This window comes from Podarcis filfolensis (assembly GCF_964270895.1).
Source record: "Podarcis filfolensis genome assembly, chromosome: 8".
NCBI classification, from domain to species: Eukaryota; Metazoa; Chordata; class Lepidosauria; order Squamata; family Lacertidae; genus Podarcis; species Podarcis filfolensis.
Genome location: NC_139611.1, coordinates 75,140,055 through 75,152,816, shown reverse-complemented (window position 1 = coordinate 75,152,816; position 12,762 = coordinate 75,140,055). Strand labels below are relative to the sequence as shown.

The 12,762-nt window shown below is 45.4% G+C and overlaps 1 long non-coding RNA gene across 1 annotated transcript in view; it reads right to left on the bottom strand.

Moving 5' to 3' along the window:
- The window catches only part of LOC310769270, a 199,390-nt gene that overhangs the window by 2,496 nt on the left and 184,132 nt on the right, over positions 1 to 12,762 (bottom strand). The gene's annotated exons all lie outside the window — the stretch shown is intronic.

Genomic DNA, 12,762 nt, shown 5'->3' with positions numbered 1-12,762 from the left:
CCACTGTATTGACATATTGAGCGCTCCAGGGTTTCAGGCAGGGATATTTCCCTGCCTTACCTGAATCTGGGACCTTCAGAACAGATGTTCTACCACTGAGCTACAGCTTCTTCCCAAAGAGCTTGGATCGCTCCGTTGGTTAGAACGTGGTGCTGATAATGCCACAGCTGCAAGTTCGATCCCCATATGGGACAACTGCATATCCTTGCTATTGCAGGGTCCCTTTCCAACTCTACCAATCTACAGTTCTATGAATTCAATCCAGTGGATTTACTTTTTTATTCCTACCTTTTATAGCTTTTATATACCAATTCCATAAATACAAATTGTAGAAAAGCAAACACACACATACACATAACTTATATAATTATGTATATATAAAAAACTGGCTTCTGTTTACCTAGGAAATTATCTTTCCCCACATAATTAAATAAGCACAACATAGATTCGGGTTTGAGATTTAATTGGGAACATGTCATAAATTATTATTCCCCCCTTCCAAAACAATTACTTTTTTACATGTGCAGCACCACACATGAAACAGTCTCCCCTTTTCCGCTGGCAAATCCAAAATTTATCTTCTCTTATATTATATATTTGAGTCTCCAGATACCCACTATGCCCCTTGTCGAAGGGCTCACTTACCCTTGACCTATGAGGGGTCTGAGAGATGTTTCTTTTGTCCCACCTTTTGTCCCTAGGAAAACCTGCTGTTTACCACTGAATCTGCACAAATGCCAGTGGATTAACATATGTTCTGATTCAGCAGTAAGCAGTGGGGAAGTAGTGGGGCAAAAGAAAAAAAATCTCATGGACCCATGCCTGGAAATCAAGGGACAAAATGGAATAAAACACACGACAAACAGAAGTGTAGATGACCCCTAACAGTAGTATTTACGTTTCTCCACATCAATGCAGTTAACTAACATTGTGATCCATTCAGTTCCCTCTCAAGCTTCATTCCTTGCATGTATTTCAATGGAGCCACGTCATGTTAAATGGCATTTGAGTCCCATTATTTCCTATGGGCAATCTTATCATTCATTTTAGTGCATCCCCACCTAGTCTCCAACGACAGTTCATCTATCAGTCTTGGCAGGGAGGGAGCAAATGGCTAATGAAAGAATTACCTCTTGCAACCAGTTCAGAGCCAGATCATGAATCGCCTCCAAACTTCACCCCCCCCGTTCCCCCCTTGGTACCTCCATTAAATTTATTCTTTCCCATCAACACACTATCCTAAAAGCAGAGTAATGGGGCTGCATGCGTCCAATGTGCTTGCACAAAGCTTACACAGAGGTAAGATGAAGTCCAGCCTATAGGGAGCGTTTGTTCCAATTTGTTTTGCAGGAAGGTTAGACTTCAATGACAAATCCAAATCAAGGTTTGCATTTGCAGCGGTTGGTGATACATCTTCCCCTTTATTCCCCTTTGTTCCACATCTTTTCCACACCACAAAACGTCCTCAAGAGAGAGTAGATTTGTTGCGACAGAACGCTTTAATCCACTTTCACTGGGCAATTTCTGGGATGTGATCGAATCCCTCTTTGCAAAGGACTGATAGCCTGGAGGCAATCCTAGAGGAGGCGAAGAGCGATGAAGGAAAAGGCAGTGGAGATCTCCAGCTCGAAGTGGGAAAGAGGCAGAAGAAGAACCTGCAGCCTTCTCTCACACGTGATCCCACCTCTCTCCTTCCTGCTTTAGACTCTGAAAAGCAAACTCTAAAACACCCAAGTGTAACATCCACAGTTGCAACCGCTTCTTGTCCACATCGGTGATTTTTCAAGCTGCAGCTGCCTCCCTCTCCCTCTCTTCAGATGGCAGTGACGTCCAGACAGGAGGAGGAAGGTCTTTAAAATAAGGGAGGGAGGATAGGTGGGAAAGAGGGGGGTGGGGGGAAGCACGGAATCATAGGAAAGCTACAGCAGAGGAGGGGGCAGGGAATTCACTCTCACGCCTGCTGTTTCTGAGATTGAAATTTCTAAAGCTGATGAAGAGTCTAAGAGAGGTAATAGGAAGCGAACATGGGCTCCATCCACACACAAAAGCACTGGAACTCCTCCAGAGAAAGCATGTCTCCCCTTCCCCTTTTTAATAACTTTCCAGAAAGTAGTAAATAACAATTAAAACAATCTTTTCCTTCAAAGAAGTTTTTTGGCTTGTAGATGGCTGTTTTATTGCACTGGTTTTTGGCTGCTTCTTTTTTAACCACTTCAGCTTCTTTGGTTTATCAGAGTCACTCTGCTGCGGATGTTTCTTCTTTTCTTTTTGTATCCTGTGGTGTTGTAGCATTTTAATGTATCTTTGATGTTGTAAGTGATGCTTGAAGTAGTTCATCTGGGGTTGGATTTTTATGTGGGCCCCTTTCCGCTCTTTGTGAGACAGGGTAAGGTACAAATGTTTTTTAAACAAGGAAGGAACTGAACAGACCTGACTTCAGCAGAACCCAGGGTTCAAACCTGTTCTCTGAACGCAGCAAAATCTGCAGATCGACTATGGAGACAGGAAGCCTCTTGGATATTTTGTTTGCTGATGCTCCTTGGACCCAATATGTCCAAGCCCCCTTTTACTCAGGGTTTATGTTCCAAGGCGCTGCACATTTAAGCGAAATCTTGTATATTTGAAGAATTAAATGGCCTCGGTCCAGTATACCTGAAGGAGCGTCTCCACCCCCATCATTCTGCCCGGACACTGAGGTCCAGTGCCAAGGGCCTTCTGGCAGTTCCCTCGCTGCGAGAAGCCAAGTTACAGGAAACCAGGCAAAGGGCCTTCTCGGTAGTGGCACCCGTCCTGTGGAACGCCCTCCCACCAGACGTCAAAGAGAAAAACAACTACCAGACATTTAGAAGACATCTGAAGGCAGCCCTGTTTAGGGAAGCTTTTAATGTTTAATAGATTATTGTATTTTAGTGTTTTGTTGGAAGCCACCCAGAGTGGCTGGGGAAACCCAGCCAGATGGGCGGGGTATAAATAATAAATTATCATTATTATTATTACTAGTGAAGAAGCCTGCAAACACTCCTTTCTGCCCCTTCCCCCTTCCAACCCTTTTTGTGACTTTTTTGTGACATTATCAGGTCACTTCCGGGTTTGGTGTGATGCATGTGTGTGCAGTCACACACATATTGAATGCACGTAGATGGGGGTTGTCATCTGTATAGCACTTATGGAACATTTGTTGTTACTCTCATTGATTATATATTGGTAATTCTTTATTGTGGTTGAACTGTTTAATTATTTGCTGATGATTCATTTTACTCTTTACTATTAGATTCTGATGGATCTTTGAATGTTGCTATGTTTGATAAAAGTTGTTTATTTTAAAGATATTGTGACTTTTATATTGGGTCAGATGGTTACTATTAATGTTTGATGTTTTATTATGTTTATGTCTTGGAAGCTGCCCAGAGGGGCTTGGACATCCCAGCCAGATGGGCGGGGTATAAATATTAAATAATAATAATAATAATAATAATAATAATAATAATTATTATTATTATTATATCATTTGCGTTATTAAGAGTAGTGACGTAATCTCCCATCTCAGCCACAGCAGCCACAAGGGAGAAATAATCTTAACACTTGTTAAGGAAATGCCAAAACTTCGGGTTTCCCAAATAAGTTAGGAACTGGTCTTGTGGGTCAGGGGTGCCAGATCCTGCCCCACTTTGTGGGTGCCCGACATGGGCCTGTGACATCATACGCATGGCACGTGTGTGATGTCACACAGTAGGAGGAGGCCCAACTAAGTCCGTCATGGCCATGGGAAAGCCCAGCGAGGCCCATTGTGGCCTCCAGAAGGCTTGTTGCAGTCAGAGGCTCCCTACCACTGCTATAAATTAATACGTAGCAATGAAAACAGAGTTTAGACAGGAAACATATTTTCCTGTTGCATGTTAGTAACAGTTCCTCAGTTTCCTCCTAAAGTGATGGTGGTTTTGGTCTCTGTAAACATTTGGAAAATGTCGCGACATTGAATAGAACAATATTTCTTTATTTCCCTCTAATGTCCTTCTTGGAAAAGCTGCTGTGACCTTACTGTTACTCACCCTTTTGGTTTTGAGAACTGGGAAGAGAATGGGTGTAGTATTGTTTAAGGCAGGCTTCCTCAACCTCGGCCCTCCAGATGTTTTGAGACTACAATTCCCATCATCCCTGACCACTGGTCCTGCTAGCTAGGGATCATGGGAGTTGTGGGTCAAAAACATCTGGAGAGCTGAGGTTGAGGAAGCCTGGTTTAAGGTTCCTTCCTCGTTCTGAGAAGTGTTTCTCTTTTCTTCTGCAAAACTCCCCAGTTGCATAAGAATCAGAGATGGTAGCCTACAGTCAGTGTACCAAGGGTTTTAGAACAAATTTTTGAATTTGGAGAGGTAGCAGGTTTCAGACTTGACAAAAATAAGACAAAAACAAGGCAACAGACTATTGCCCTTATTTCCTGTTTGCAGGCTTCCCATGGGCATCTGATTTGCCTCCAAAGATGCCTCAGGTAGATGAGTCTTAATTTTCTTGAGTGAGGGGTAGCCCCACAGTCTGAGTACCTCTGGGCCAAGGGTAGACAACATAATGCCCTCCAGATGTTGCTGGCCTCCAACTCCCATCATCTTTGATTGTTGGCCAGGTTGGCTGGCTGCAGCTGAAGGGTTTTGAAGTTGTTGTGTAGACACTCGATTCACTTTGAGCTCTTTATTCTGGAGAGTAATCTCTGATCTCATGAGAGCGAGAGAGCCCTCCAAACACCATCCAGAGCACAGCAATATTTATACATTGCTGATCGCACGAAGCACAGAGACTTCCTCAAATATAACATGGAAAGTTTGAAGCAATATTTCAGCATGTTCCAAAATAGATGCTCGTCCTTTAAATTCAGCTTGCATAGCAGTTTCTGCTGCTGTTACTGGCAGTTGGGGGTAAAACATGCTAGAATATTTTTGCCCAACTTTTATTTGTAGCTAAGCAATACATGGATAATCAAACGCCATCCTTACCGTCCATTCCGTGTTACTTTCACTTCTCTGATTGACTAAGGCTAGGTTCAATATCCTTGATCCTTAATTCTGAGCCAAACTTTATTGATTTCTCTAACAAAGTCTAGCAATATCTGGAGGTATAGGAGCCAACTCCAAAGGGTCAAGGTCCGTTTGACCCCCCCCCCCATTAAAATATCTGAGGGGGCTGCCTCCCCCCCCCAAGTTGATGGGCATTGCCATTCAAATGGTGTGTGCGCACACCGTGTTGTCTTGTGGTTGATTATGTGGAGTGAGGATTACCTACTTATTTATGCTACAATTGCCACATAATATTTCTTCTGCATTTGTAATAAATTGCCTTTTGATTGTGGCAGCACCTAAATTCTAGAACTCCCTGCTGATTGACATCATGCAGGCACCTTCACTGTGCTCTTTTCAGTGCCTGCTTAAAAAAATTTTTGTTTAGGCAATCATACTCAGATATGTAGAATGTTGACACATGTGTTAATGTGGGTGTTTAGGTTTAAGTGTTTTTAAATGTTTCAAATACAGTGGTACCTCGGGTTACATACGCTTCAGGTTACATATGCTTCAGGTTGCAGACTCTGCTAACCCAGAAATAGTACCTCGGGTTAAGAACTTTGCTTCAGGATAAGAACAGCCCCATTAGCTAAAGCGGTGCTCCAGATTAAGAACAGTTTCAGGTTAAGAATGGACCCCCGGAACAAATTAAGTACTTAACCCAAGGTACCGCTGTACTTGATGATTTCATTGGTTTAGTCTCTTTGACAGCTTTGAGGGTGATGTTTCCCTTTCTTCCAATCACGTTGTATATAAATTTTACGAAATAAATAGATTCCATCCAGTTTTGCCCCTGACCACTGTTGGCATGCCCTGCACCAAAAAAAGTTTGCTTATAAGGAAATGTGGCTTTCAGACTGAAAAGGTTTCCCCCCACCTTGCTGAATCTGATCACCACACAAGTTCCTGCTGACGGAAGCAAGGAAGTGATCACACCTTGAGCTCCTGAAGGAGTGCCTCTCTCTGAACATGCAAGTCTTGTACCAGTGAGCACCAGAGCCTAACCTCCTATTTGTCTTCATTTTTCAGGGTGCTTCTTCCAGTCAAAATGTTCCTCAAATGCACCAAGGTGCTGGATTCTTCAGAGCTGCTTCTCTGCAGGCAGACTTCGTCGCAAAGCAACAGGGCAGCCACTGCAAATGAGAGAATTTATAATAGGGGCACAGCCCTGTAATCACAATACAGTCATACCTCGAGTTGAATGTGCTTTGGGTTGAGCACGTTCGAGTTGTGCTCCGCGCAACCCAAAAGTAACAGAGCGTGTTACTTCTGGGTTTCGCCGCTCGCGCATGCGCAGATGCTCAAAATGACATCATGCGGAAGCGGCGAAATGCGACCCGCGAACGCGCAGACGCGCCGTCACATCTTGTGGATCCCGTTCGCATGCTGAGGTACCACTGTACTAATATATCAAATGATACCTGAGGTACAGGAATTGATTCCTATTCCCTTACAGATTAACCACGCAGGTGCATAATTTCAATTTACCTTATACAAGGTGATAAGCAGGCAGAAATATTATTCAGCTACCTCTTTTCTGACTGACTCCATTCTACTGGTTCTAAACCAACTCATTTTGGGGGCTATGTCCACAGGAAACATGTTGACCTTTCAAAATGTCCTGCCTTGCCCTCCAGCCAAGAGAGTTGTGTGCATCCTTGAGTGCTGCCTCCCAATGGTGATGGAGGTAATTAATGATCTGTTGCATTCTTGGAGAGTTTCCAGCCTTCCCCAATATGGCACTGTTCAGTTGTTGTTTGACTCATCTCCCCCTGACCATTGCCATGCTGGTTGGGATTGTTGGAGTCCAATAACATCTGGAGGGCCCAAGGCTGAGGAAGGCTGCACTGTTAGGTGAGAGGTGAAGGAATGTCAGGGACCGTGCTGAGGAGGGCTGCACTGAGGAGGAATGGTGGGGGAGCCACCCCTCCCCCTCCCCCTGATTCTGATCCTGATCCTGAATCTTCCCAGGAGCAGGGGGACAGTATAGATTTGGAACAGTAGTTTGCAGAGGGGCAAAGTTCAGAAGGCAGAATCTGGGAAATGCTGGATGGGGAACAACTAGGAGATGAAACACTGGAAGAGAGAGGGTTAACAGATTCACAGTCATTATACAGCATTCTTCTGCTCTCCCCAAGGTTGAGAAGAGCTCAGAAAATCTCAGAACAGAAAGCGCAGAGGGTACAAGCTCAGATTACAAAATGCAGAAGTAGATTAATAGAGACGGAGGTGGTGTGAACCTTAATTGGGAGCACCACCATTCTAGGAGACGTGTCTTTTATTCTCTCACTGTGATTATTAAAGATTCTAACTGGTAAGATGTTCCTTTTGTTTGATCCTTTCTTTACTGCCATGGGGGAGGAAGCCAATTCCCCGAAGCCTGACAAGGAACTTAGAAGCTGACCAATGTACCTGGCGATTGGTCAGCTATGGGTCAAGGGTATCTCTGTACACTGGATGGTATTTACCCAATGTGGGTGAACCCTGGTGGGTTTAACTGGCAGTGGTACACATGATAGGCAACAGTAGCACTTCAAGCAGTGTCAAGCAGCTTGGGCAGACAACTAAAATTTCCCACAAATCACTGGGTTGAGGCATGATGCCTCAGAAGCATTGTGGGAAATTTAAACAGCAGCTCTCAGCATCCCCCCCACCCTACCTAAAATTATTTGAGAGTACCAGGATACAAGATGCTCCAAAAGGCTTTCTTCTCTCTCTGGACTTTGCTTCTTCCGCCACGTCTTTGATTCCATTCTCTGATTGGCTCAAAAACCTGGAATATGATTGGCCTTCTGCCTCCTGGTGCTTCTAGAATCTCTACAACAGGGGGTCCTAAGCTGTGGTCCATGGACCAGCCATGGTCTGTGAGTTTCATTCAGGTGGCATGACTTTGAAAATACAATTAAGAATCATACAGTGTTTGCCACAGCACTTTACAATTGCTACAACGGATGAAAAAACCATGGCCATCAGTAATTTTCAAGAAGTCCATCCACTGCTCTAGAGAGCATGGGGTGGGGTGAAACTATGGAAGAATTACTAAATTTAAGAAATAGAAACATGCTTGTGAGCAAGGATGGATCCTGCAGCTCTGGGCTGGGTGGAATGTAAGGTGTGCATAAACCAGGGGTCCCCAAACTAAGGTCCACGGGCTGGATGAGGCCCGAGGGCCTCGTTTTTCTGGCCTGTGGTGACCCCCGCCACCTGCTGCTGCCTGCTCTTACCGGCACTGCGCTGTGCAGCTGCCCACTTCTGGGTTGGAGGAGCACCTGAAATAGCTTGCGCGCATGTGCAAGCATTATTTTTGCATGCGCAAACATTGTTTCCGGTGCACATCCGGTTTGGAGAAGGCCCATGCACATGCACACAAGCTATTTCCAGTGCTCCTCCGACCTGGAAGTGTGCCAGAAATAGCGTGGGCACACACTCCCCCGCCCTCCGGCCCGCCGCGCAATCGGTGCTGGAGACACCGGCCTGAGGCGTGGTAAGTTTGCTGACCCCTGGCATAAACTGATAACAACATGCAACCAATCAGCTACAACCAGCCATGCCCTGGCACCCCCTGATCTTTCGTTCCACCGGCAAAAACGAGAGACCTATCCACGGGACACTAACAAAAACTCATACACTATGTAAGGAAACGAAAGTTTACTGTTGCTCCTCCTCCTTTCTTTTTCATCCTCTCTCCCCCCCCCCCCAATTTCTCTTTTCTCCACAACTCCACATTATGAACTTATATAATTTCTCCAAGTTATAACGATAACTTCTCCAACTGAATGGCATAATTCAGCTCACTACAATTCGAAAACAGAGACACTGAATACTACTATTGTTACTCACGAAAATCTTTCATGAATACTGAATACTACTGTTTTCATTCAGTGAATACACTGAATACTACTGTTGTTACTCATGAAAATCTTTTAATAGAAACAAATTGGGCTGGGGAAGAGGCACCCTAGATTAAACCACATAAGGTCTAGTTCACAAGAACACAGAGACTCTGGCAGTTTATCTCAAGGTGTGCTTAGCTCCGAGGGAAGCCTGTTGAGCAAGCAATGAGCAAGAGGGAGGGAGGGGGGAAGCTTTGCTATTGTGAGTATCTTTTTGTGCTACATTGTGCTATATGCTTAGTAGCAAGAGACGTGTGTTTTAGCTATTGCTGGCCCACATGCCCTATTTGCATTGGTGAGAGTAAGTTAGAGAGTAAGCTCTGAGGTTGTTTTTGTTTTTACAAGCAAGCGGTATAAAGATCTTACAAGACAAGTGGAGTGGAGTGGAGGACTCCCTGGTCCTGAATGAGGTAACTGTACCCCTGAATGACCAGGTGCGCAGCCTGGGAGTCATTTTGGACTCACAGCTGTCCATGGAGGTGCAGGTTACTTCTGTGTCCAGGTCGGCTGTCTACCAGCTCCCTCTGAAACGCAGGCTGAGACCCTACCTGCCTGTGGACTGTCTCACCAAACTGGTGCATGCTCTAGTTCTCTCCTGCTTGGACTACTGCAATGTGCTCTACATGGGACAACCTTTGAAGCTGGCCTGGAAACTGCAACTAATCCAGAATGTGGCAGCTAGACTGGTGACTGGGAGTGGCTGCCAAGACCATATCACACCAGTCCTGAAAGACCTACATTGGCTCCCCGTACATTTCTGAGCACAATTCAAAGTGTTGATGCTGACCTTTTAAAGCCCTAAACCAGGGGTCGGCAAACTTTTTCAGCAGGGGGCCAGTTGACTGTTCCTTGACCTTGTGGGGGACCAGACTATATTTTGGAAAAAAAGTATGAATGAATTCCTATGCACATTATGTGTTATAGCTAATGACTTGCAGTTCAAACCTCCTCATGTGCACAGTGGAAGTGGGCTGGATGCCAAAGCACTGTCGCTGTTGCAGCCAAGACGGATGTTCAACGGAACATCCAGTACGTTTCCAAGCACAATTCAGCTGGACTTCTGAGAGATCCCCGCCCTGCTCCTGCACGCTCGCAATTAGGAGTGGTATCAGGCAGCTCAGCTTGGGAGAGCGAAGCCTCCACTCCACTTCTGAGAGATCCCCGCCTCCATTCCTGCTTGCACACAAGTAGGAGTGGGATTGGGCAGCTCAGCTGAGGAGCGCCTGGCTGCCTTCAGGTGCTGCAGGGGCTCTCAGCAACTATTCAGCTTGACTGCCTTCAAGGGGTTGCAGGGGATCTGAGGTGGAGGTGGGGGCTCCTTTAAACTTCTCCCTTGAGGGGAGTGCAGCTGCGAACCCCACAATGGAAAGTGTGACGGAGCCTGCACCTCACCAGCTGATGAGCCCCGATCCAGCTCTTGTTCCCGTGCAGAAGTGTGGCACCCAAAACAGAAGTAAAATTACAATACAAAAAAACCACAAGATACATAATAAAATAAAGCTAGATCAAGCCTGAGGTTTTCCTGCACAAACGTTATTGAAACATTCTTAGTAGTGAGGTTGTGGTCGACGCAAGTTAAGTCCTGTTAAGAGCTACCGGCGGAGATGACTGGCAGAATCCGTGACCAAGGGAGAGAGACGGTGGAAGAAGATTGGAAGAAATTTAAAGTTTATCTCAAGAACTGTTGCAAAATTAATGAGTGCTAAAATGTTTTGGGTCAGGTAAAACAGAATTGCGGGGACAAATAATTGGATATGAGAAAAAGGATTCAAAGGGGGAAAAAGTGTTATAAGTTGACATTGGGGCTTGCTGGAAAACTTTAAAACAGGGATGCAGAAAGGGGAGGTATGAGGAAGTCGATGAAAGAAGGTTTAAGAAAAAATGTGAAGAAATTATACATGTTTATATGTTTGTTTGTTTTTGTATTGTTTTGTATTGTCTATTATTATGTGTTAAAAAACCAATAAAAATTTTATTAAAAAAAAGAAAAAAGAGCTACCATCTACCCCAGTGGAGGCTGGGTTTGGACAGAGCACAATTTCTTTCAGGAACTGGCTAATATACCATTTGGGAGTTCCCTCAGAACGAAATGTTCTTGCTGACAAGCATCTGTTGCTTCCACCTAAGCTGCTCATATTGTAACAAAACAAAGGGAGGGCTGAACTTAAAAATAAGCCAGTTTTTCATAATGCAGAACTCAGGCCCCATCTAAACAGTCCTGAACACAGGACTGTGGCAGTTTATCTCAAGGTGTGCTTAGCTCCGAGGGAAGCCTGTTGAGCAAGCAATGAGCAAGAGGGAGGGAGGGGGGAAGCTTTGCTATTGTGAGTATCTTTTTGTGCTACATTGTGCTATATACTTAGTAGCAAGAGACGTGTGTTTTAGCTATTGCTGGCCCACATGCCCTATTTGCATTGGTGAGAGTAAGTTAGAGAGTAAGCTCTGAGGTTGTTTTTGTTTTTACAAGCAAGCGGTATAAAGATCTTACAAGACAAGTGGAGTGGAGTGGAGTGGAGGACTCCCTGGTCCTGAATGAGGTAACTGTGCCCCTGAAGGACCAGGTGCGCAGCCTGGGAGTCATTTTGGACTCACAGCTGTCCATGGAGGCGCAGGTTAATTCTGTGTCCAGGTCGGCTGTCTACCAGCTCCCTCTGAAACGCAGGCTGAGACCCTACCTGCCCGTGGACTGTCTCACCAAAGTGGTGCATGCTCTAGTTCTCTCCTGCTTGGACTACTGCAATGTGCTCTACATGGGACAACCTTTGAAGCTGGCCTGGAAACTGCAACTAATCCAGAATGTGGCAGCTAGACTGGTGACTGGGAGTGGCTGCCAAGACCATATCACACCAGTCCTGAAAGACCTACATTGGCTCCCCGTACATTTCTGAGCACAATTCAAAGTGTTGATGCTGACCTTTTAAAGCCCTAAACCAGGGGTCGGCAAACTTTTTCAGCAGGGGGCCAGTTGACTGTTCCTTGACCTTGTGGGGGGCCAGATTATATTTTGGAAAAAAAGTATAAATGAATTCCTATGCACATTATGTGTTATAGCTAATGACTTGCAGTTCAAACCTCCTCATGTGCACAGTGGAAGTGGGCTGGATGCCAAAGCACTGTCGCTGTTGCAGCCAAGACGGATGTTCAACGGAACATCCAGTACGTTTCCAAGCACAATTCAGCTGGACTTCTGAGAGATCCCCGCCCTGCTCCTGCACGCTCGCAATTAGGAGTGGGATCAGGCAGCTCAGCTTGGGAGAGCGAAGCCTCCACTCCACTTCTGAGAGATCCCCGCCTCCATTCCTGCTTGCACGCAAGTAGGAGCTGGATCGGGCAGCTCAGCTGAGGAGCGCCTGGCTGCCTTCAGGTGCTCTCAGCAACTATTCAGCCTGACTGCCTTCAAGGGGTTGCAGAGAATCTGAGGTGGAGGTGGGGGCTCCTTTAAACTTCTCCCTTGAGGGGAGTGCAGTTGTGAATCCCTCAGTGGAAAGTGTGACAGAGCCTGCACCTCACCAGCTGATGAGCCCCGATCCAGCTCTTGTTCCCGTGCAGAAGTGTGGCACCCAAAACAGAAGTAAAATTACGGCATAAAAAACACACAAGATACATAATAAAATAAAGCTAGCTCAAGCCTGAGGCTTTCCTGCACAAACATTATTGAAACATTCTTAGTAGTGAGGTTGTGGTCGAGGCTGGGTTTGGACAGAGCACAATTTCTTTCAGGAACTGTCTGCTAATACACCATTTGGGAGTTCCCTCAGAACAAAATGTTCTTGCTGACAAGCATCTGTTGCTTCTGTCTAAGCTGCTCATATTGTAACAAA